The 24150-nt window shown below is 50.8% G+C and overlaps 1 long non-coding RNA gene across 1 annotated transcript in view; it reads left to right on the top strand.

The window, feature by feature from the left end:
• Nucleotides 1–2134: 2134 nt before the first annotated feature.
• LOC144134992 (uncharacterized) overlaps nucleotides 2135–24150 on the top strand; it is a 30963-nt gene continuing 8947 nt past the window's right edge. The window contains exons 1-2 of the long non-coding RNA XR_013315328.1: nucleotides 2135–2344; nucleotides 3175–3226. This is a non-coding gene — a long non-coding RNA (uncharacterized LOC144134992). The remainder of the gene's footprint in view (nucleotides 2345–3174; nucleotides 3227–24150) is intronic.

The following is a 24150-nucleotide window of genomic DNA, read 5'->3' on the forward strand; positions in this document are numbered from 1 at the left end:
GCGCCGGTCAGATCTCCTCGCCTCCCAGTTAGGGAGCTCCTCTCCCCGGCTGCCGGGCTATGACAAGCGTGGGCACCAACATGCACACACACACACGCACACGAGAAGACACGTGGCATTGAAACCTGCCTGGACGCGCTTGGCGGGAGGCGTTACGGCAGCACTGAACGGGCCCAAAATGACTGCCACTTTGAACGAAGCCCCGGCGTCCGTTGCATCCGCGCCGGCTATACCGCGCGTCGTAGGCGAAACGTAACACCACTCAGTGTCGTTTTCGCGGGCGTATTCAGACCTGGAGGTTCGCAACACGCACTTAACGGTCTAATGCATCACGTTCTCCACACGTAAATTAATTAAGTGGTGGTTGTCTTCCTGCTAGAAGTTACGGTAAATTAAAGACGACAGCAAAGGAAGAGTTTTGACTGTCCCCTGAAAAGTGATTTCAAGTACTAGATTACACACCCGCCGCGGTGGCTCAGTGGTTAGCGCGCTCGACTACTGATCCGGAGTTCCCGGGTTCGAACCCGACCGCGGCGGCTGTGTTTTTATGGAGGAAAAACGCTAAGGCGCCCGTGTGCTGTGCGATGTCAGTGCACGTTAAAGATCCATACGTGGTCGAAATTATTCCGGAGCCCTCCACTACGGCACCTCTTCTTCCTTTCTTCTTTACTCCCTCCTTTATCCCTTCCCTTACGGCGCTCTTCAGGTGTCCAACGATATATGAGACAGATACTGCGCCATTTCCTTTCCCCCAAAACCAATTATTAAGCAGTAGATTGTTTTATGGCGGCTTGCAGTATGCTGCAAATATGTTTAAGAGGCCCGCCCATTTGTAAGGATTGAAGTATACCTTGGGCGAAGTAAATTGATATTTACGAAAGTGCACGTTTAATAGACTGCCAGCATGCAAATGCGATTCCCCAAAACGTGATTTCGAGCTCTAGAGTGTGCTATGGTAGCTAGAAGTGTGTTGCAAATTCGTTAGAGGACTACATGTGCGTTTGTTAGAATTTAATTATACTTCGCACGAATCAATTCTTATGAAAGTACTTTTAATACATCCACAAAATGTTAAAACCGCATATATATTTTTCATGTTATTGGAACGTTCTTGCAGCACGATTTAGGCGAGGCATTAAGGCGAAAGCCTTTAACGGCTCATGCTCGCGTCCGTCGGTCCGTCCGCCCGCTACGCTCTTCAACCCGATAGGAAAAAAAATCTTCCTGCACGATAGTATTTGAACCACCATCCTTCCATTCCGCAGCCGATCGTGCTAACGACTACGCTACTTCCTGCCAACGCATGTGCAGTTCTCCTTGTCTAGGACGGTGGAGACTGTTTGCAGGAAGGCGTCAAATCAGTCGAATTCCTCCCGAACGCCCTCTGGTACTGCAGCATTTAAGATTCACAAAAATTGTGCACTTAATTAACACCTTAACCACACATCAGTGACACAAGCAGAAACACCGCGCTAAAGGCATTCGCCTCACCGCACTTGAGGTCAGCAAAGAGCCCTCCTGAATTCTTGTTTAAAAATTTTAAGAATACATTTAGAATACCGTGCATGAAATTTCAGGAGCCTATTTCTTGCATATTTTTAGTGCATTCATGAATATATAATATGTTTAAAATATGATATGAATATCCCACCGTATGTTCCAAACGTATTAATATTCGTTAAGCGACGTAGTTTTTATGCGGCGGCTATACAGTCGAAACAAAATTCAGGAAAAAATATATGTAAATGGCGGCACCGTCACAACATAAAAAATGCATGCTGCTGCAGCTATGGCACCAAATATGGTGGTTGATGGATCAAAACCTGCCAAGAAATTGACGCAAACTCGCACAGAAGGTGCAGCAGAAGATGCGGCAAGTGTGAAATATAATGCGATCGCATTCCATTCCTAAGCTTATTTGAGAGTCCCCACAGTTTTTTGCCACATAGGGTGGCTTAGGCGACGCATCTGGTTAATTTGGACTGGTGCTTATAATGTGTAACTTGCTTTCAGATATATGGACGACATTTTGATGGAATGTCAAAACTGAGCAGATTGAGTAATTGAGCAATCAGACTTTGTGTATGCGTGTGATGGAATTAAAACGGCGGTTTCAACCTTTTTGAAAGACTGCCTCTCGCATTGGGCAAGTGGATGCGTTAGCCAGATAGCGCAGGCTACGTCAGACGTCAGCATTTCTTAGTTGATTACACATAAGCGTCCTGGATTTTCAGATGTGTCAGTGCAACGCTATCCTTTGATATATACCGACTTATTAACTCACAGAAATGAAAGCTGGTGTATTTATTCTGCTAATCATTTTAACATTTGCCGCAACGGTCAAGTAAGTACCAGAAATTTGACGCCTGAGAACACAAAATAAGAATTTTCGTACAATTTTCCTGCTTAATATGAGTTAAGGTTCAGGATATATGGATAATTATGTAGAGACGCTTTAGGTTACTGCTTTTACCAGGCGTGAAGTAATTTTAGAGGTTACGGAAGACAGTATTTAAATTACCGAACAGTTTTTATGAAAGCTCACCATTTGCCCACATAGTGCAAGCGTTGTTTAAGTGAAATACCCGTTTTACACTTTTACATAATTTCTAAAGTACTGAGCACATAAATGCTGAGGAGGACGGGATCATGCAAGGAATGATTTCCGATTGAAAGACATACAGTCGTAGATATTCAGAAACTGGCGGTAGAATCTCTCTTTCATCGCCAAATTTCGAAGTCTTTCTAATAAAAAAAATTATATTGTCAATCCTCTGAGGGCTATCACTTGCCTGCATGTAAAACCGGAGAAATACTTTTAGGCACTCCGCAACAGTCGGGAATGAGAAACGCACACTCTCGGAGCATTAGCCAATTACAATTTGTAAAACAGTTTAGCATGCGGCCTGTTCTTCGCTTTTTTACGTGCTTGTCTCGTATCGTGCTCCTCTGTGTTGCTAGCATGGTCTGGCATGAATTTCCTGGTTTCTCCTGCTAAATTTTCTAAATGCAGTTATGAAAGATGGAGAAAAATAGCGCACTTTTAAAAGGTTGTAGAATATGTCTTCGGCTTCAAATATTTTAGTCGAAAGAACGTTTGGGCCTTTGAATGTTTCACACTCTTCCGACCGTTCGGTACACTAATGATGGACTTCGGGTATATTTTAATTGCAGAGCAGGAAATGTGCCATCTGCTATTGCAGCGCACCGAGAGTGCGCTAGACGGGTAAGTGTGCGATATAAAAATTTATGCTATATGCAAGCCTAAGCACAGAATATAAACTCGACCACGGAATAGATGATTTGATACAGCTACCGCTCGTATGCACGTGTTACTTGGCTCCAATTTTGTATGGCCATACGGCCTCGACTCCACCTTCAGAAGTGTGACGCCACCGGAAAAAAAGTAAAAAGAAGCGTTTCTCTCGCCGCAGTCAACCCTGAAGAAGGTGCCTAGTCGGCGCCTAAACGCCCGGTGTGATAAACCTTTGGACGGAATGTTTTTTTTTTTTTTTGCTCTCTAGATCGCCTCTCGATCAGGGTATATTTCTGCCGAGGGGATCACATTCCAACGCAGATTATTATAAGCAGCATGGCGGTCTCTTCTATTGAGGAATACGCTATTAAAGGGCCGTCTGATCAGCGGCACGAGCGGTTTTCTTTTATTTCGTTTTATCTGAATCGCCCAAGACTGGACGCTCACGCCTTCACCCTCCCTACTGGCGTTGATATAGAGTGTGTATAAGAGCACGAAAGGGAAGAATTTGCGGTTTTCTCAACACAGTGGCAACTTCTCACGCATAAAAAGTGCTGGTTGTGTCCCCAGAGAGTGAGGTATCAGCCTAGAGTAGTCCCATTCATATTTTCTCTAAGGGTCTGTTTAAAGTCAGAGGAGGTTGTAGATTGGGCGTGTGCTTGACGCTGGGGGGTGGGGTAATCGTCGACTTGACGTGCCGGGTAGGGTCACATTGACCTTTGATTTGTCGCCGGAATGAAAACTGTTTGAAAAGAAAGCTTGAAGGAAGTACCTAATGTGTGTAAAGTTTGTTCCATTTTCGTGCAGTTGCTGATCGACAGGTGGGTCAATGCAGCTGTCAGCGCATTCATTTGAGGGCGCTAGCGTTCAGACGAACTTGCGTGTCATACACACTGGTTCAATCCTACGGGCCGCACATGGGGCCAGGCTGTGCCTTAATTGTACATTCCCAGAAAGCAGAAATATCCGTGAAGCATCGCAAGCCAAAATAAATGCGGCTTAAAAGCTTGGATAGTTTGCACGGAGAGTGCAGACGGCATTTGTGTGTCACACGTTTTATCCACGAAATAGTGTCACCTTTTCACGCACTTGAGAAAAACTGAGGACTAGATTTAGCGCGCTCAGTACCTGCAGAGCATTCCGTGCTGCTGGCGAGTGAAACCTAGCCAGCATCACACGCATGGCGTTCACAAGGGACCTCAAGATGGCGATCACCTGCACCTCCTCATCTACGGCTTGATCTCTGCCTTGGGCTCGCTCAGCTGTAGGCCTAGGAGAGTGAAGACGTGGCGTCTGCTCAGACACCGAGGTCGTGCGTGGCTGCGGCAGCGGTGGTCATGTCACCTCTACAGCACTTTTCTCGGCTTCACCAGTCACCGGGCTTACATTACTCTGTGGAGGGGGAGGACAAGTAGCAGTAGCGATGGGGGCTTTCCTGCCGCTGTCAGCCGCTTTTCTAGTAAAAAATCAGCGACGAGAACGACGCCGACGCACCGTAGCTGCGGTATCTTTGTGCATTGAGTGGTCTCGCACCATTTGCTTCAACACCGCCCGTACTTTCTTCAGGCGAGGACAGACTTTCGAAGAAGCGTCATGAGAGCCACGGCAGTTGGCGCCCTTCAAGACAGTAGCACGACAAATGTCACCGCTGTGTGGCTCAGAGCAGCGCGGGCACGCATGGTGTTATTACAAACACCACTGGCATGCCCATGTTCATGCACTTCCGACATTGAAGCAGCTTCGGGACGAATGGGCGAACTGCACGTGGAAAGTGGCCAAACTTCACATGCGATGAAATACAGTCGCCCTTAAAGGTGAGCTTGACGCACCTTGACTCACCGAGGCGGTGAACCTTACCCATTTTGATGGTGTTCGTCGCTGGTTTAATTAGAATTGGCAGATATGAGTCAGAGATGGTCACGTAGAAGCCGTAAATAACGCCAGCGGTTGCATCTGTTTTCAAGAACAAGAGAGCGGACGGGGATGTCTCCGATCTTCGTGATGGTGACTGCACTCTTCAAGGCGCTCCGCTCCGTTACATTGATGGCAAGGAGGCTCCTTCGGGTGTTGAGCCTGACGCACTTGATCACTTCCAGGACTCAAGCCTCGAAGAACACCGATGTAGCTTGCCTGTTCAGCAGGTTGAGGTTGTCGGTGGGCGTTTCAGGCGCAAACAGGACTGTATGTGACGATGCAGCACGCGTCGTGATGACGGTAGATCTACTTGATGAGGAGGAGTCCTCATTCTTACGCTGTCTCCTCTTGGCCTTCTTGCTCATCACTGGGACGAACCCGTCGTCCGCCGAGGAGTCCTCGCTTGTGGCTGAGTGCAGCTCGGTGGCCTGGCTGCTTAACTCGCTCGATTGGTAGAAGCGCTTGCTCTGGGCGGCAGCCGCGGAGAAACCCAGTTCTAGAGGAGTCCTAATGTCCTCCACTTCCATCGCCGTCACGAAGAGGGAGCAGTGCCTCCCTGATTGTGCGAAAAAACGAAAGAAGTTCAGAGGCAAAGAGACAGCGTTCAGGTCTGGAACGGTTTCCACGGAGAGAAAGAGAATAAAGAGCGAAAGAAAGAGGGGAAGGCTTCGGAGTAATTTCGCCCACCTGGGGATCTTTATCGTGCACTGGCATCGCACAGCACAAGTGCGCCTTTTGCGTTTCGATAATTGCGAAACGCAAAATGCGCCCGTGTTCAGTGCGGTTTCAGTGCACGTCATCATCATTATCAGCAGCCTGACTACGCCCACGACAGGGCAAAGGCCTCTCTCATGTCTTTCCAGTTAACGCTGTCCTCTTTAATATTAATCTATTCTACCCGCATATCCGCCGCACCTTGCTACGCTCTCAATCTCTTGGCATGCACTCCGTTTCCCTTAATGACCAGTGGTTATCCTGCCTTCGCAGTACATGCCCTGCCCAAGCCCATTCCTTCCTCTTGCTTTCGACTAGGATGTCAGTAACCGACGTTTGTTGCCTCACCCACTATACCCTCTTCCGGTCTCCTAATGTTACACTTGCCATTTTCTTTCGACAGCTGGCTGCGTTGTCCTTAACTTAAGCTGAACACCTTTCCTTAGCGTCCGCGTCTCTGCTCCGTAGCTGAATGCTGGTAAGATATAACTCCCGCACCATTACTTTCTTCCGCACCAGCAGGTTGTGTTGGTAGCCGGTTGTCACCTCTTCGCGCAGTTTAAGGCGTGAACTCCCAGACACCCTTAGAACGTGTAGGCGTAGCGGGCTCGATCTCAAAGGAGGTACCCTCGACTCAGCGTGGAAAACTCAGCTGGAGACGAGCAACAAAGTGAGAAGGCGGGTGGTCGTTTGGTGGCCAGCTTTCGCTGGTCGCCAGCCAGAGAATGGGTCGGAGCTAAAGGTTCACAAACAAAACAAAGTTTATACAGCAAAGCGTCGATACAAAGGATTTCACAACTACCCCTACATGCACATACAAAGTTATTTACAACACAATGCAACGCGTGCAAAGTAACAATCGAGAGAGATTACACTACAACGAAATCTTTGCACCTAAAGTGCACTAACGCTGAGGAAGACAAACTAAACAAAAATTGTTCACCGGGCACTGCGACAGTCCGACGGCCTGAGGAGCACGACGGAGCCGCCCCAAAGGCTGGCGCATGCTGCCTCGCTGGTCCGTGGCTGGGCTAGTGCTGTTCTCTCGGGAGTCGAGGGGGCGCGCTTTGCTCGGCCTGACAGACAGGGGACAAAGCCCCTCAGTTATAGGCGTTGTCCGCGCCTGTCCGTTCTTCGCGCCATGGCAGGCGCGGCAGTGGTTTAGCACCGGGAATCGAGTCGGCTGGTCTTTGAGCGTCTGGAGAGCTTTTTGTTGCCTCTTACACGATATAAAATTCTCACCCTGCTTCAACCCGCCGTTGTGGCTCAGTGGTTAGGGCGCTCGGCTACTGATCCGGAGTACCTTGGTTCGAACTCCACCGCGGCGGCTGCGTTTTTATGGAGGCAAAACGCTAACGCGCCCGTGTGCTGTCTGATGTCAGTGCACGCTAAAGATCCCCAGGTGGTCGAAATTATTACGGAGCCCTCCGCTACGGCATCTCTCTCTCTCTCTTTCTTCTTTCACTCCCTCCTTTATCCCTGCCCTTACGGCGCGGTTCAGGTGTCCGCCGATATATGAGAGAGATACTGCGCCATTCCCTTACCTGAAAAAACCAATTATTCTTATTACTATTATAATTATTACCCTTCAAAAAATTGGTGAGGAAAGCCGCTGTGGAGGTAAAGTTGGGAACAAATTTGCGGAGATAGGAAGCCATGCCAAGGAACGTGTGGAGCTGCTTTGTAGTGGCGGGTATGGGATAGTTTGTGACGGTAGTTATTCATTCAGGAAATGGGCGAACGCCGTCTGCAAAAATCTTATAACCGAAATACGAAATCTCAGATAGACTGAACTGGCATTTCTCACGGCTCAGCTGGATGCCAGCTGCGTAGAGTCTCCCGAGGACGTTATGCGGGTTCTGGAGATGTTCATCGTCACTTTTGCCGACAACTAAAATGTCATCTAAGTAGACCACGCAGGCACGATCTTTGAGAGGTCCAAACACTATGTTCATAGCGCGCTCGAAAGTGCTGGGAGCAGTGCGCAGCCCGAAAGGCATGCGATTAAATTCGTACAGCCCTGAGGAAGTACGGAAAGCAGTCTTGTGTTTGTCGTCCTCCGCGATGTTTACGTGCCTATACCTTGAGCGCAGGCCTAGAGACGAAAACAATTTGATGTGCCGGACGGTGTCAGTTGCGTCGTCGACACGGGGATGCACGTCAGTGTCATGTATGGTATGGTTATTAAGCTCTTGGTAGTCTACACAAAATCTCAAAGTGCGGTTTTTTTCCATGCAAGAACAATGGGTGCGGCCCAAGGGCTACACGATGGCCTTATAACGGCAGCGGCCAGCATGTCGCGTACCTGTTCAGCTATTACAGTGTGCTCGCACTCTGCGTTACGTAGAAGTGGCCCACATGGCTGGATGATTGTCGGTCGGTATACGGTGGACAATCACATCAGTGCTTGGGAGATGGGCGCTGCTCTCCACGAAAATGTCGCCGTGTCGGCGGAGCAAGGCGGGCAAGGGTCGAGGGTCGACAGGTTCCCCTTCGGGTAGGTCCCAGCAAGGATAGACTGAGATGTAAGACGTCTTCAAAGTAACTATGTGCAGCAAAACGGGGTGGAAAGTTCGTTTTCAGCTTGTTAAGTCTTAAATCAGTAACCTAGCTCGCCCAATGTCCGGGTCAAAAGAAGATTCAAAAGCTGTCTTTTAGACGTAGTCATCATCAGCTTGCCTACGCCCACTGCAGGCAAAGGCCTCTCCGATTAAACCTGTTTTTTGCCAGCTGCACCCATCGTGTCCCGACAAACTTCTTAACCTCATCCGCCCTCTGCTACCCTTGCCTTCTCTTGGAATCCACTGCGTTACCCTTAAGAACCAGCGTTTATCTTGCCTTCGCATTACATGCCCTGGAAAAGCCCATTTCTTCCTCTTGATTTCAACTAGGATCTCATTAACCCGCGTTTGTTCCCTCACCCATTCTGCCCTCTTGCGGCCTCTTTATGTTGCACCTATTATTTTTCTTTGAATGGCCGGCTACATTGTCCTTAACTTGAGCGGAATCCTTTTCGTTAGCCTCTATATTTCTTCCCCGCAGGTGAGCACTCGTAAGATACAACTGCTGTATACTTTTCTCTTGAGTGATATTGGTAAATTGCCATTCAAGATCTGAGAGAACCTTCCATATGCGCTCCACCCCTTTCTTAATTATTCTTATAGTTATTTCTCTCTCTCGATCAGGATCAGGGGTCTTAACCCTCCCTAAGTAGACAAATTACTTTACCAAGAATCTTCAACACATGGTCTACAAAATATCTCTTCCAAATTTCGGACAAAACGTCTAGGAATGAGCAACAGGGAGACCTTTTCTATACGAATGCAGGTAGTTTAAAGGATGTTTGAAATACCATTTGTAGCCCCCATTTCGTTACCGTTAATTTTGTTCGTTTTGTTCAGCAAAAGAGGAGCTAGAACAGCTGTGGGCCCACATCAAGCTTCCACTGTGCACTGCATAACAATCCTGGTGCACACTGCAAGCTTGATTCTGGCGTCAGCGGATGCTGTTCCGCGCAGATGAGAAAAAATATCAGAACAGCGTTGTTTATTACGATGAATAAAATATTTAATCCGAAACAAACGCCACAAGCAGCATCTGATCAGGTCGCACTAAATGAGGTAGGGAGAAAAAAAGAGCTTACCTGGAATAAGTCATATCACCATGATCTGATGCAGACGAATGGTGCAACAAAAAAATAAAGCAGCTAACACCCCATTCACGATCTCCTGAGACCTGCTACTTTTCCTAGTCGCGGTGGCATGCACATGTATGCCCAGCCTTCTTATATCACGAAACATTCGTTAAATGATGGTTCAGAACAAGAAAAATAAAAATGGCCTTGACTGCATCGCCGATGGCGCAATGGCCTAAACCAAACTAAAATAACGAGGCACAAGCAGATCGTGAACTTCCCCGCCTCCTTGTACAGACTGTGTGGCATACCGATTGTTATTTCATCTCGCAATAACTTCTATATAACACGAAGTTATTGACCTATAGGCTGCACCTCAAAAACAGAACAGTTAAGCAAAACGCGCGCACAGAAATTCGTCGATTTGTTTTGATCCAGATATTTAATGCGCCCTCTGCTTGGCGTGCACATGTCGGCTTTGCTTCTGATAAAAAAAGTAATGGTACTTTAAGTACAGCTCTGGTCCAGTTTAAAAAAAAAAATGTGGGCATATTCTGGGCCTGTCCGGACATTGATTCGCCATGCTTATGTAGTCTTCTCGCCTTCGTAGGCAAGGAGACTACACAAGCGCGGCGAATCAATTATCTTGGCAAGAGCCATAGCAGACTCGGTATACTAATTTGAAACAAGAAGCGAATCAAGCCTTACACATGCATGTGAGCAAGACAGGAAGAGTACTGTGACAATATTAGGGCATAAAGACTTACAGTTCTGCTCACCTTTAAAGCTAGCACTGCTCGCAACTGGAGATTGGAGAACGGGATTGTGGGTGGATTGGGTGTGTATAAAGCCCGGAGGCAGACAGGGACGCGGCAGCGAGTAGGAGAAATTATGGTTCCTGAGTGCTAATCCAGGACACATGAGAGAGATGGATCGAATGACACACTTAGCACCGCACACCCCAGCTTGTACGGGACAATGACAATGGGCGGCGGGACATGCGATGGCAGGTAAGTCTATATGACATCCGCAAGATAAGAGGAGCCTCCAGGCCCAATTCCGATGGTATCTGCTGCAGTTACCTGGTGACCTCATCTGCTGCAGCTGCACCAGCTATCAGATACATTATAGAGTCGCTGCGGCATTCAGGAAGCACGATTCACTGTAGAGTCAGCTTCGCCCAGGTTGCACTAGGGCACGGATGTACCGTATCAGCCCAGTGAGACGCTGCAGCTGCAACAGCTAAAGAGCAGGGCATGAAAGCGATTAGGCGCACGTAGAGGTGGCGACAATTTCTTGAGGTCGGACAGCAGCACTGGTAAATGGTATGCACTTAGGGGCACGAGGACGCATCACGCTGGAAACGTACCCCGAGCAGGGGAACATCGCGAAGTGTGCGCACTTGACGGTTGCTGCACGGCGGAAAGGTCAAACAGAGGCAAAGGGTCAGCTGGGTGCCACCGGGTACCGGTGGCGCGAAGGGATGAACGCGCGACATCTATCGTGCAGCGAGTAAATTGCACGGACAAAGGAACAACTGTTTTAACCTTGCTTTAACAGCGACGCGGATATAAAGCTGCAGGAACGTGAAGGTTCTCACGAAAACCACTGCTGGACGTGTACCGGGCGATGATGGGATTTCTACAGGGTACTCACACATAGCGGTGGCGCCTGAAGAGCAGGGCCAGCGCACGAAGGCACAAGCAATCGCTGCCGCGCAGCGGAGAAGCCAGACGAGCGACGAGTGATCCGCTGCTGAAACACCACAGAGTTGCGGTAAGGGTTAGTGCAAACACAGGCGCGGGCCCCCAAAGTTAGCGCCAAGATGAGGAACCTGTGCATCATGAATCAAGCTTGGTGCAGGAATCCTGAAGAGAGCGCACGCCGTTTCAGGCGTGCAAATGCACCGTGGAGGCAGCAAAGATGGCGGGGCCGCCGCCGCCGCCTGCCAGCATGAAAGAACAATCGGTATCTCTGTTCTTTCAGCTGCCCACAGAGAAAAATGCCGAGCCGGAACAGCCCACCAAAATTAGATGCGCCTTTCTGCAGAAACCTCTGTTGCCTCTGTCGTCAATTTTCTGTCTTAAAACGGGCAGTACTAGAACGCGTTCTCCGCCCCGTACGTACACTACAAAAAGCCCGCCAGGACTTCTGTCTATTATGGGTCTTAAATAGGCCTTCTGCCCTGTGTCCGTGAACTGAGACCAAAAAGCCCGCCAAAATAAGATGCCTTTCCCGCCAAAACTTCAATTGGCTTTAAGACGCCTTTGAGATGGCAGATATAGGGCCCGTCTTCTAAAGGTTTCTTTTAAATGTGTACATAGCGTGGACAGATCAAATCCTTGAGTAAAACACGACTTGAATGCGCTTATTTCGATCTAAAAGTCCTTTTATCCGTTTTATCTCTGAAATAAACGTTTTGATCACCTTGTGTGTTACCTAGGGTCGATAGCGGGAAGACTGGAGACGATAGTGAACGGGCTGAGCTGCAGTCTGAGCCGCAGATGGTGAAAGAAGCGTCGCCCGACAGGAGGTAGTCGGCGCCCATGACGAGGTCAGCGGGCAAGTCCGCAAGGCGGCTGTCATCAGGACCTTGCTGCCCGCCTCTGTTCGCATGTCGCCCACAGGAACAGTGCTTCCTCCTAAGCCGGGTAGTGGGGCTGAGGTCCAAGGGCGGAGAGGGACCAGCGCGTGGCGCTGAAGCAACTCTCCGAGCTCAGCACCGGTATCGACGAGAGCGCTCAACTCTCCGACGCCCTCCACATGCACCGGCAGGAAAGGAAGAGGGTGCTTATGGAAGTGGACGCACTGCGGGAAAACTTGGGGCATTCTTTAGAAATGTGGCCCTGTCGGCCGCATTGAAAGCACCCTCAGCGCGGCGGGGGAGCCACGGCAGACGGCCCGGCTTCAGAAAATACCCCGCGGCTAGTGGCGGTGTCGTGCAAGGCGGCAGCTTGGAGAACCAAGGTGCACATGCAGGCTGTCGGTCGCCAGGCTGGCCAGGATCGACGCATGAGTTGCATCATGCAGTCCATCGACTATGTACTACCTAGCCGCGGGCGTGGGCCGCAAGATATTGTCACACAGAAACTGTTGACGTACGCAGGACTCGTTTACCTGAACTATACGTGGAAGAAGCTGTTGGAACGCGCAAGGCAGTAGGCAGCGCGAGAGACGAAGACGAGGAGGCATCAAGCCCCGAGATGGCTCAAGGCTTGCCAACTGCCAAGTAATACAGTTTAGCCGCGATACGGCGCCACTATAGGAGTCAGTAGTGTGGCATTACTCCCCCTCTGTGAAAGACACCGACTCGGTGCGGCAGCAATGGGAGGCAGGACAACAAAGGTGGTCGCATGTGTCTGGCGTACGGTGTAGACAAGCGCGAAGGGCTAGCGGGCGTGGTACGGCTTTATCCGGGCGACGTGGACAACTTCTGAGGTCGGCCGTCTAGAAGAGCGAACGGTTCCCTGGGGAAGAACTTCGTAGGTGACTTCACTGAGCTGGCGAAGAACCTCTTACGGGCCAAAGTATCGGCGTAGAAGCTTCTCAGAGCGCCCTCGCATGCGGATTGGGCTCCACAGCCAGACTTGTTCGCCGGGCTGGTAACGCACATTTCGATGGTGGAGGTTGTAGCCCCGAGCGTCGTGAACTTGCTGGTGCCGGATGCGCTGTCGAGCGAGTTGGCGGTCGGCCTCAGCGTAACGAACATATTAGGCAGCACCCATTACAGAGGAGGTAGTGCTAGCTGGAAGCAGCAGTGCATCCAGCATGGTTGTGGCTTCGCGACCATGTACTAAACGAAATGGAGTGAAGCGTGTCGTTTCCTGGACGGCAGTATTATAGGCAAATGTGACGTAAGGGAGTATGGCGTCACAGTTCCTGTGGTCCGCATCGACATACATGGAAATCATGTCGGCGATCGTCTTGTTGAGCCGTTCGGTGAGGCCGTTGGTTTGAGGGTGGTAAGCGGTTGTCTTGTGGTGACTGGTGCCGCTCAGGCGCATAACCTCATGGGTAAGTAAGGGCCGAGGTGAACGCTTTTCCCCTGTCAGTTAAAACGATGGACGAAGCACAATGTTTTGGATAAAAAAGTTCGCAATTTCGTCAGCGGTACCACGGGGAAGAGGTTTAGTCTCACAGTATCGGCTTAGGTAGTCGGTGGCGACCACAATGTAGCGGTTACCCAGTGAGGACTCCGGAAATGGGCCGAGTAAGTCCAAGCCGACTTGATGGAAGGGGACCTGGGGCGGATCAATAGGCTGCAGTAGGCTGGCTGGCTTAGTCGGCAGCGTCTTGCGACGCTGGCACTCACGGGAAGTTCTTACGTAATGCTTCACAACTGCGGCAACCCTAGGCCAGTAGTACTTTTGCCATATTCGTGCCAAATTTCGACAAAAACCCAGGTGACCAGAAGATGGGTCATCATGGCACGCCTGCAGGACTTCGTCGCGAAGGGCCGTTGGCACGACGAGCAGATAAACAGCTTCCGTCGGGCTGTAATTTTTCTTCTACAGGATGCCGTCGCGTAAAGAGAACGACAGTCCGCGTGAGAAGATTCGCGGGGGATACTGAGCGCTTCCTTCCAGATACTCAATGAGGGGCTGTAGCTCACATTCGTCTCGTTGGTGTTGAATCAGAACGGACGTGGAGATGGCGCCAAGAAAAACTGAATCGTCGTCGGGGTCAGCCCGGGGGTCCTCTATAGGAGCACGAGACAAACAGTCGGCATCACTGTGCTTCCTACCAGACTTATAGACGATGGTGACATAGAATTCCTGAAGTCGAAGGCTCCATCGTGCAAGCCGTCCTGAGGGATCTTTGAGGTTCGTCAACCTACACAGCGAGTGGTGGGCACTGACGAACCTGAAAGGGCGGCCATATAAGTACGGGCGAAATTTGGTCACTGCCCACACAATGGCCAGGCATTCTTTTTAGGTGGTGGAATAGTTTGCCTAAGATTGTGACAATTCGTACAGACCGTCCGGTGTAATAAAGGCGGTCTTTTCCCGGTCGCGTTCGTCCACCTCGATTTGCCAAAAGCCGCTGCGTAAATCTAGCGATGATAAGTACTTGGCGTGGCGCAGCTGATCCAGGGAGTCATCAATGCGCGGGAGAAGATAAAAATCCTTTTTTTCTGACTTTGTTAAAACGTCGGTAATCAACGCAGAACCGTAGGGTTCCATCTTTCTTTGCTACTAGAACAACAGGCGACGCCCACGGGCTCGTCGACGGCTGTATAACGTCGTCCTGGAGCATTTCTTGAACTTGGCGGCGAATGGCATCACGCTCCTTTGAAGAGATTCGGTAAGGCGGCTGACATAACGGCCGTTGGCTGGCGTCGACTATAATTCGATGCTTTGTGAGCGATGCATGCCTAACCATAGAGGTCGAGGCGAAGCAGTCACAGAAAGACTGGATAACGCTTTCGAGACAGCGTTTCTGCTTAGTCGGGAGGTTCGGGTCCACGTCAGTTTTTATGGAAGTGGTCGGTGCCTCCACTGATGCCGAGGCTTCGGACAAAGCATGCTGTCCCGCGAATTCGCTGAGTTCTTCGAAATACGCAATAACTGTTCTGCCAGGCAAACACTGAGATTCATAGCCAAAATTGGTTACCAAGAGCTCGGTTCGGCCATTGTTCAGCTTATCAATTCCGCGAGCAACGCTGACTTTTCGACCAAGGAGCAGCGATATGTTGGTTTCAGCGATGCCACGAGTTCCAGTGATGTTGTCGCAATCTACGGTAACAAACATGCTAGCTCTTTACGGGATTAATACGTGGTCGCCAAAGACGCGTAACTTAGTCCCGCGTGGCTCGGAATCGCCGTCAACAGGGGGTTGAGTGGAAAATGACACGACCATCTCCTGAAGGTTAGTGACAGCACCGTACTCCCGAAGGAAATCCAAACCAGGTATCAGGTCTTTAGAGCACTCGGGCAGCACAGCAAAGCAACCAGGGAAATTAGCACCGCGGATCTGGATTCGTGACGTGCAGACGCCAATAGGCGTAACCACATGGCCGCCGGCGGTACGGATCTGGGGTCCAGACCAAGGGGTCAGAACCTTTCTGAGGGCCGTAGCTAGCCGACTGCTGATTGCAGAAAAGTCAGCACCGGTATCCACAAGTGCGGTCACATCGCGATTATCAGCGATTATTTGGGATTTCGGCAGACACCAGTCGGTCACAGCCCGTCGTCGTCGTTGAGGTCTTAGGGTGAGGTCGTCGTCGGTCGGATCTTAGCCGCGAATCGGCGGGTGGAGGCTCTTGACTTGATCCAATAGCGGCGGCCCTACCACCGGCGGACGCCGTCTTCAGTTTTCCCGATGTGGGGACGCGCCTCTGAACTGGCTATAAAAAGACGGGCGGCTTGGCGAAGAAAACCTTCTTGGGGATGGCGACCGGGACTGGCGTCGCCGCGAGGTCGTTGGGCGCACGTTATCGGAGAGATACTGCTCGATGTTCCGCGGCCGTTCTCCGTAGCGTGGTCGAGGTGCGTCAGGTGGAAACCCCCTTAAGCCGATTCTGCAGTAGGCGCAGTGGCGGAGGATGTGGCCGGGCTCCCCGCACTGGTAGCATAGCGGCCTATTGTTTGGCGTACTCCAAACGTGCGCTTTGCTCATGGTGGACAGGGGCTCCTGCGGTACGACGGCTACAGCTGCAGTTGGGTACCGCAGTGAAGGCACAGGAGTGACGGTGAAAAGGCTTGACTCACAGGCCCAGGACGAATTTGTAGTGCTTGAATATGTCATCACATAGGGTGCTGGCTGCGGAGCTGGTGGCGGCTGAACAGCTCGCCGGAATTCATCTCGGACCACGTCCGGTATGGCAGCGACGCTGACCTGTGGAGCTTCGAAGCGAAGTTTCTCGAGTTCCTCGCACACACAGCTCCTCACAAGCTCTCGAAGCTCCTGAGTGGGTAGCGACGTGGGCGTACAGTGGTGAGCGGCTGCTACATTAGCCTGATGGCCGTAGTGCGCGCCCCGTTTTTGCAGAGAACGCTTCATGCTTGTTGCCTCCTCGGCAAAGTCGGCCACCGTTCTTAGCGGGTCACGTACCAGTCCGGAAAACAATTGCTCTTTGACGCCGCGCATTAGGTGGCATACCTTCTTGTCCTCGGGCATAGGAGGGTCGGCGCGGTTGAAGAGCCGCGTCATGTCCTATATGACAATGGCGACTCTCTCGTTCGGCTGCTGCTACCTCGATTGCAAGGCGATTTCAGCCTTCTCTTTTCTGTCGCTGGTGTTGAACGTGGCTAAGAGCTCTCGGCGAAAAATCTCCCAGTTGGTGAAGGAAGCTTCGCGGTTCTCATACCACGTCTTGGCCGAGTCCTGTAGTGCGAAGGACACATTCCGTAATTTGCGCTCGCCGTCCCACTCGTTGAAGCCCGCAACACGGTCAAAGCTGGCCAACCAGTCTTCGACGTCCTCAAACCTCTCACCGTGGAATGATGGGGGCGACCGAGGCGTGTGAAGGACGAACGGCGGGGCATTCCCGGAATGCTGACTTGTCTGGCTAGCCGCAGCGGACGTCATGGCCCTTGCTGATCTTGCGAGTTGGCCGAACTCTGGTTGTAGGCCTCGGAGGCGGCGGCTCGCCTTGTGGACTGGTGTTGTAGCCACTCGGTGAGAACTGATGTCAAGGGTGTCCTCGAGGTCAGTGTACATGGACCGCTACCCAGCGGCTCCACCAAATATGTCACCGAGAAACGGTTGACGTACGCAAGACTCGTTTACTTGAACTACGTGCAAGACGCTGTTGGCACGCGCAAGGCAGTAGGCAGCGCGAGAGACGAAGACGAGGAGGCATCAAGCCCCGAGATGGCTCAAGGCTTGCCAACTTCCAGGTAATACAGTTTAGCCGCGATAGAGCGCCACTATAGGAGTCAGTAGTGTGGCAATATGTTGCAAGCCTGAAGAACACCGAGCTTCGCATAAATTTCGGAGGTATGTCGTCATCAGGAGCTTGCCGCCGCGACCGCGTCCGCATGTACTTCGCATCATGCACGCTTCGATGTGGGGCGAAGGCGGCCACGATGGTTGCTGTCCAAGCCGATCAGGTAAAGCAGTGCCGACCTTTTAAGCCTGAGCGGCACCACGGAGACGGTCTTCTGCCATGATCAGAGTGGTGTCGGAAGACCAGGTAGAGTGTCGGGCAGCCGTTTTGATGGCCTCAACCCACTCCACTGGGTCCTCAGGAAAGCCCCCGTATTCAGGCGGCGACACTGGACACGTGAAGTGCACCGCGGTGCGGCCAGTCGTAGCGATGACGGAAGTCATGAGGTCGCGCAGCTGCTGGCAGATAGCGGACACGAATTCTGAAAGGAGGGCAGAATCCGCTAAGGACGGTTGAGCCGGAACCGAAGCCTCCGAAGAGGTGTGGAGTGTGGTCGCCGGTTCCAACGACGTGGCATGGGCGCCGTCTGTGGAAGAAAAGGATGTGGCAGGCACGCCGCTAGCTCACCGTGGAGCTTTCCGGCCGCTGAGTTCCATCTGGACCTCCGAGGGGTGCGGGTGTACCCAGCCTCTCCTCCCGAGACGTGTTCGCGCCCGACGACGACACCGTCTCACCCCAGCCGCGCACTGCCCACCCCCCGGCCCGCCCTTTGGACCATCTCGAGGAGCCCCGCGCGCGCTCAGCGCAGTCCGGCACCATTCCGCCGCTACTAGGGCTTCCCGCCGACCCGTCGGCCGCGTAGGCGCCCCGCGTCCCTACTCCTAGTAGGCCTTCCTAGGGTAACCCTCGCTTACCGGGAGAGCCTCTCCGGGCCGTAGTCGTCGGCTGCAGCGGCGACGGCCAAAGTTCCTGCAAACCCTCAGCAGCCGGCACAGCTGACTGCGATGGCGGCGGCTCGCCCACCACCTCAACGTCTGCTGTGCTGCCCCGGGCGAGAGCCTGGCTTCCCTGCTGGCCTCCGCCCTCCCCGCGCGCACGGGTGCGTGCGGGGCCCCGATGCGCCGTCTTCCGCGGTGGTTTCCAGCGTTCCTGACCTTCTGCCATCCTGATGCAGCCCCCGCGGTACGCCCAGGCCCGCATCCCGCGCTCCTGGACACGACCGCCGGTCCTCAAGCGCCAGCCGACTGACGCCCCGGCTGTAGAAACAGCCCCTACGCGCCGCCGGAAACGGCGGTATCCTGCGTACCCAGGCACGGTGCTACCCTGTAGCAGTTCCTCGCGGTTCCCACCGGCCGCCACGTGGTGGCCTCCTGCAGACAGCCCCGGCTGCACTGCAGTCCTCGCCCGCCTCTCGCCAGCCTTGCGGCTGTTCCTGGGCCATGCCGCTTGCCTCCTGCAACCCAACGACGTGCGCGGCGTTCATCCTCCGCTTCCTTGTTGTGGCTGGAGATGCTGCTGTTGTGGACCCGCTGCCCTGGACTACCGAGGACCAACTACCGCTGCGCCCCTGGATTACGTGCCGTGTCGACGGTAACCATATGGACGGAGACGGCGCCCCCCCCCCCTTTCCCACATGCCAATTACCCCCCCCCCCCTCCATGGTCCCCAAGGGTGATGCTCTCAGGGCCAACATACGTCGGGACCAGTACCCCCTCCCCCCTTCATAGCAACAACCACCACCACCACCGGCCGCTGCGAAGGACAAACTGAGTGGAAAGTGGCGTCGGGTCGGGGTAGCCGTTCGTCGACTGCGCCGTTGTGAATGACTCAGCCTGAAACGCAGCCATTCGTTGTTGTTGCTGATGCCGCAAAAGCGATGGCACACACCCACGGTAGGGGATTGGCCAGTGTTTGGTGCAGATCCAAATAGGAGAAAACTCATCCACGTTTATCTCAATCGGCCCATAAACATAAATAGAGGAATCTGTGCAAAGAAAATCACGAATTGTGAGAGATCTTGAGGAAATCGGAATGAAAATCGAGGAAACAACGCGACGAAGGTTGAATAACTAAATTTTAAAGCGATAATTCAAAATAAATTGTTTGAGAGAAAAGCAACTGCAACGAGAAGTTAACACAATAATCTCCCGTTTTCGAGAATATACCTGTGTAGAAGCTCACACACTTACTTAAGGGCATGCCCTTTGACGGGTGCACCGAAGGAGAGAAGGATGGGAAGAGTAAACGGCAGCCCTAATTGAGCGAGAGGAATTTCTAAAAACTTAATTCTCTGCCGAGTACACCACCGGCAGAAGCGGATGAAATGATCTATCATTTCAACGTCCCCACATGACGCACATAGATTCGACGGTGTGAACCCCGAAGGGCATAAATAAAGATTGAGGCGAGGAATGCTGCAGCGCAGCAGCGTCATGGAAACCTAACATTGCCTTGATGCGCATTAATGTATGTTCCATAGGAATTTTAAGTGTTCGAAATCCGCTGTAGCAAGGATGGGCCCATGGCTCATGTTCTTGTGTAGTGTGTTCGTTCGAACGCCTAGCCCTTAATAGTCTTCATCATGTTGGTCGGAAGGACGAAACAGCGCTGACGGACGGGACGGAAAAAGAGAAAGACACATGCGCTGTCGTTTCTTCCGTCCCGTCCGTCAGCGCGGTTTCGTCGGACCGATCAACGTGAACCAACCAGCCAGACTCCGGCCTCTCCTTGTCTTCTTCATCTTCTTTTTCTGCTGTATTCCCCACTTCCTCCCCGTCCTCTATACAGTATATCGAAAGCAAGAACGATAGAGGCAGCAGCGCAGAGGAACTGAACATCCCGTTGGGAACGAGAGTAGAAATAACGAAAGCATTTGGAGCAATATGAAGGGCGAAAGCGGCGGGTGAGAATTTCGTAACGGCAAGCCTTTTGAAGGGGAGTGGGGAGATTGTGCTAGAACTGGCCACTCGCTATACGCAATGCTTCTTGACCACGGGCATACTGAAATTTTGGAAGAACGGCAATATTATCTTAATTCAAAAGAAAGGGGGCATCAAGGACTTTTTCATTTATTTTTTTTACTTTTCACATACAAATTACCAAACACTGTTTGAATCCGTAGCTACAGTTAGTGTGGTGTTCTAAAACAAATATATATTCATGCAAAGGGGCAGCACTTGTGTGAAATGAAAAGTACTACATTACCAGAAAAAAGACCAAAGCACATAATTGAGTTGTGATGAAATACATTAGTTTGTATGGATTAGGACGGTTAAAAAAATCTAACCAGAGCAACAGCACAACAGATACAAACCGAAAACAACAATCACATTGAACGAATAAAGGTCATAAATTATGTTTTTTTTACAAGTTACATGAAACCTTTATCTTACAGACTGAATAACTACAGACCGGTCAGCTTAATTACTGTCCGCTGCGTACAAGGTATTTACTAAGGTAATCGTTAGTGGAATCAGGAGAACATTAGACTTCCGTCAACCAAAGGACCAATCCGGGACATGTGCGCGGCACTGCATCTTCTTGAGGGCCCCATCAGCACGTCACCGACGAGGTAATGGCTGCTCTAACCCCTACCCTTCTAAGGGATACCTCCTCCAATCTCGTTAAATTACGAGGGAGGGTTTAAGTTCACGGGGGAATCAAAGCACGCGTACTTCTCCTCACAATAATGCGCTCGGAATAAATCCTTCAAAAAAAAAACGATTCATGTTGCCATTTTGCTTTTTATATTGTTAATCGCCACTTGCTAAGGACCTTTCCCTGCGCAGGCAGAATGAGTGCCATTAGGCTAAAATTCTGTCGTATGGCTCATTGTGGCCACCGAGTGGAGTCTGAATTTTTCGTTTTGAAAAATCGGGATAATGGGCTTTTGTACCGAGTCCGATTTGTGACTTTTTCGAGAAGTCCGGATATGCTTCTGCGGGTGTCCGGCAAGCGTGATACTTTGTTTTTCAAGATGTAAAACGTCGACCGGACATGGGCATTCGATACGTCGTGTAAGCACACTGTCGCCTCTATACACGGGTTACGTAGTGTATTCGTGACGAATGACGCTTCGACTAAAAAAATGCTTTTTTTGTGTATTTAATTCTCCGCTTCGTTCCGAGACTCCTCTCCTCATGTGCTGTGCATACTGTCTTAGATTCACGTCCACTTTGTCACCTGGTATGAACATTTACAATTAGGCGGGTTTCGTCTGCGCTTAGGGAGGACACATATGTGATGGCCGTCATTGAGATTTGGTTTTAGAAAGCTTCGGCATTGATAAAAGTGGACCTAGTCCTTACAAGAGGCCCTATAGAATTCTGGCCTGTTCCCCTGCGTGCGGGCAGGCTATAGGCAAAAGGAGCAGAGAGCAGTTACAACAGGTGATCAGCAAGCCTACCTGCAGTTCTGTCCTCTGCCTCTTCAAAGTGATAACGAGAGCGACATACATCCTCCGCCGCGACAGGGTCCAACATAGTCTGGACCATCTCGTCGAGATTACCACGGCTGGCACGGGTTTGAAAGCTCTCACGGCGCAATCTATATGACCCACCTCAAACTTAACGCCTAGTATCGTGAATTCGGGACATCCCATTTGCTCGCCATGTGCTCAGCACTAAGTGAAGCTTCCACATTAAATTTGATATCGGCATATTTCAGTTGCCTGCGATTTCCGATCAAAACTTTGGCTTCACTGGGACGGAGTGGTCTGAAGAAAAAATGAATGCTATTGTGCAACTTCCAGCAAGCGTTCAGGAACTTCTCGTCCCTCATTTTGCGGCAAGTTCTCGGGGAAGAATAGGATTACATTATTTGGATGAAAGATCGTCAACTGCCCCGGAATATTCGAGTGGTTTCGATGACTCCTAGATGGGCTGCCACACTACTTGGACTAGATGCCCAAAAGTGGACAAAATGATAACTGCTGATAACTGGGGATATACCGATATCGCAATTTTTCTGGTGGCACTAACGAATGTTTTAAAATGGCTTGTAAATGTGGGTATGTTAGCTTGTTTATTATACAGGTAATAATTTTCTTCTTTGACTCAACCATAATTTGCGCATTAATTGGTTAATAATCTCCTGATTATCTGGAGAACATGAGGGTTTGCAAAGACAGGTTTATAAAAAAACTTTCTTCCATGCAATAAGAGCGACCGTCATACGCCACATCTAAAACCTGGTTATTTGCTGGCCATTGTGAATTCCGTCTGGCTGCATGAGTCCTATCCTAAGCAGCACATCACGAGGTAGATGGCGCCTGCGTATAACCCAAGTGCGTGGCACGTGTAATTTTGAATTGCAGATAAGCAAGTGTGCGAGGTGAGAATGTTTGCTCATGCATGTTTGCACGTTTCTTGCTTGAGTGTGCGAGGTGAGATTATTTAGCATTAGAGTTGCCACACCAAACACCAAGACTCAGCCGATGTACGAGTCGAAATTCGGTGATTGGTGAAAAGTTTACGTGACCTTGTGACGCCATCACCCTTCCCCTCCCACCCACGTGGCAGATGGAAATTAAATGAATGATTGGAGCGAGAGAGGTCACGTGACCCGGTGACGTCGTCATGACCTGCCCACCAGGTTGTGAGCAACCCCTGAGTGAAAAAACCTGTGCTAAAAATACATTTCCGACTTACTCTATTAATTTCACATTAATTTTGTATTCTTTGTCCCTATATAAATATAAAAAACTAATGCTTTCCAAGTGTGCTTGGAGTAATAGTTTGAACATTCTTACAAATATGCCAAAAATACAACGTTTTCCTGCATAGTATATTTATTATACATTAATAATACACTAAAATATGCATTAAATACATTACGTTAAATTAGAAACACATTCAAATATGCTGTTTGGCTTAAAGGGCTAATGGTCGGCTTTACCAGATGAGACTGATGGAGTTAAGGGCAGAACTAATCACTGGCCCGCCGAGTAAACTGTTTGGTTGATGACCCTTTTAATGCGTAAGCACAAGGAAACCCCTCCCCCCCATCCCTGAGAAAACGTGGCGTTGTCATCAATCAAGAGGTCGATGACACTGCAAACTCATGTGGCGTCACTTCACCGGGAAAGGTGTTGTCACACAGTGAATGCCGACAGAGCGGTGTTTCTGTCCGACGATTTCTGACGGCTAGGTGTTTCTGCCGCAAAGTTTGTGGACCCCCAAACAGTGCACAAGTGCAGAACTGGTCGCGTTCGATAGAACCTATCTGCTAGTCGCAACTTGCATCGGGCATCGATCAGGAGTCGCACTGCCAGCCAACAAATATATGGGCGTTCATGCGAGCCGGTCGGCCTTGCCACTCAGTGTCGTTTTCGCGGGCGTATTCAGACCTGGAGGTTCACAACACGCACTTAACGGTCTAATGCATCACGTTCTCCACACGTAAATTATTTAAGTGGTGGTTGTCTTCCTGCTAGAAGTTACGGTAAATTAAAGGACGACAGGAAAGGAAGAGTTTTGACTGTCCCCTGAAAAGTGATTTAAAGTACTAGATTACGCCCCGCCGCGGTGGCTCAGTGGTTAGGGCGCTCGACTACTGGTCCGGAGTTCCCGGGTTCGAACCCGACCGCGGCGGGTGCGTTTTTATGGAGGAAAAACGCTAAGGCGCCCGTGTGCTGTGCGATGTCAGTGCACGTTGAAGATCCCCAGGTGGTCGAAATTTATCCGGAGCCCTCCACTACGGCACCTCTCTCTTCCTTTCTTCTTTCACTCCCTCGTTTACCCTTCCCTTACGGCGCGGTTCAGGTGTCCAACGATATATGAGACAGATACTGCGCCATTTCCT

This window comes from Amblyomma americanum, chromosome 5, assembly GCF_052857255.1.
Source record: "Amblyomma americanum isolate KBUSLIRL-KWMA chromosome 5, ASM5285725v1, whole genome shotgun sequence".
In the NCBI taxonomy this organism is placed as follows: domain Eukaryota; kingdom Metazoa; phylum Arthropoda; class Arachnida; order Ixodida; family Ixodidae; genus Amblyomma; species Amblyomma americanum.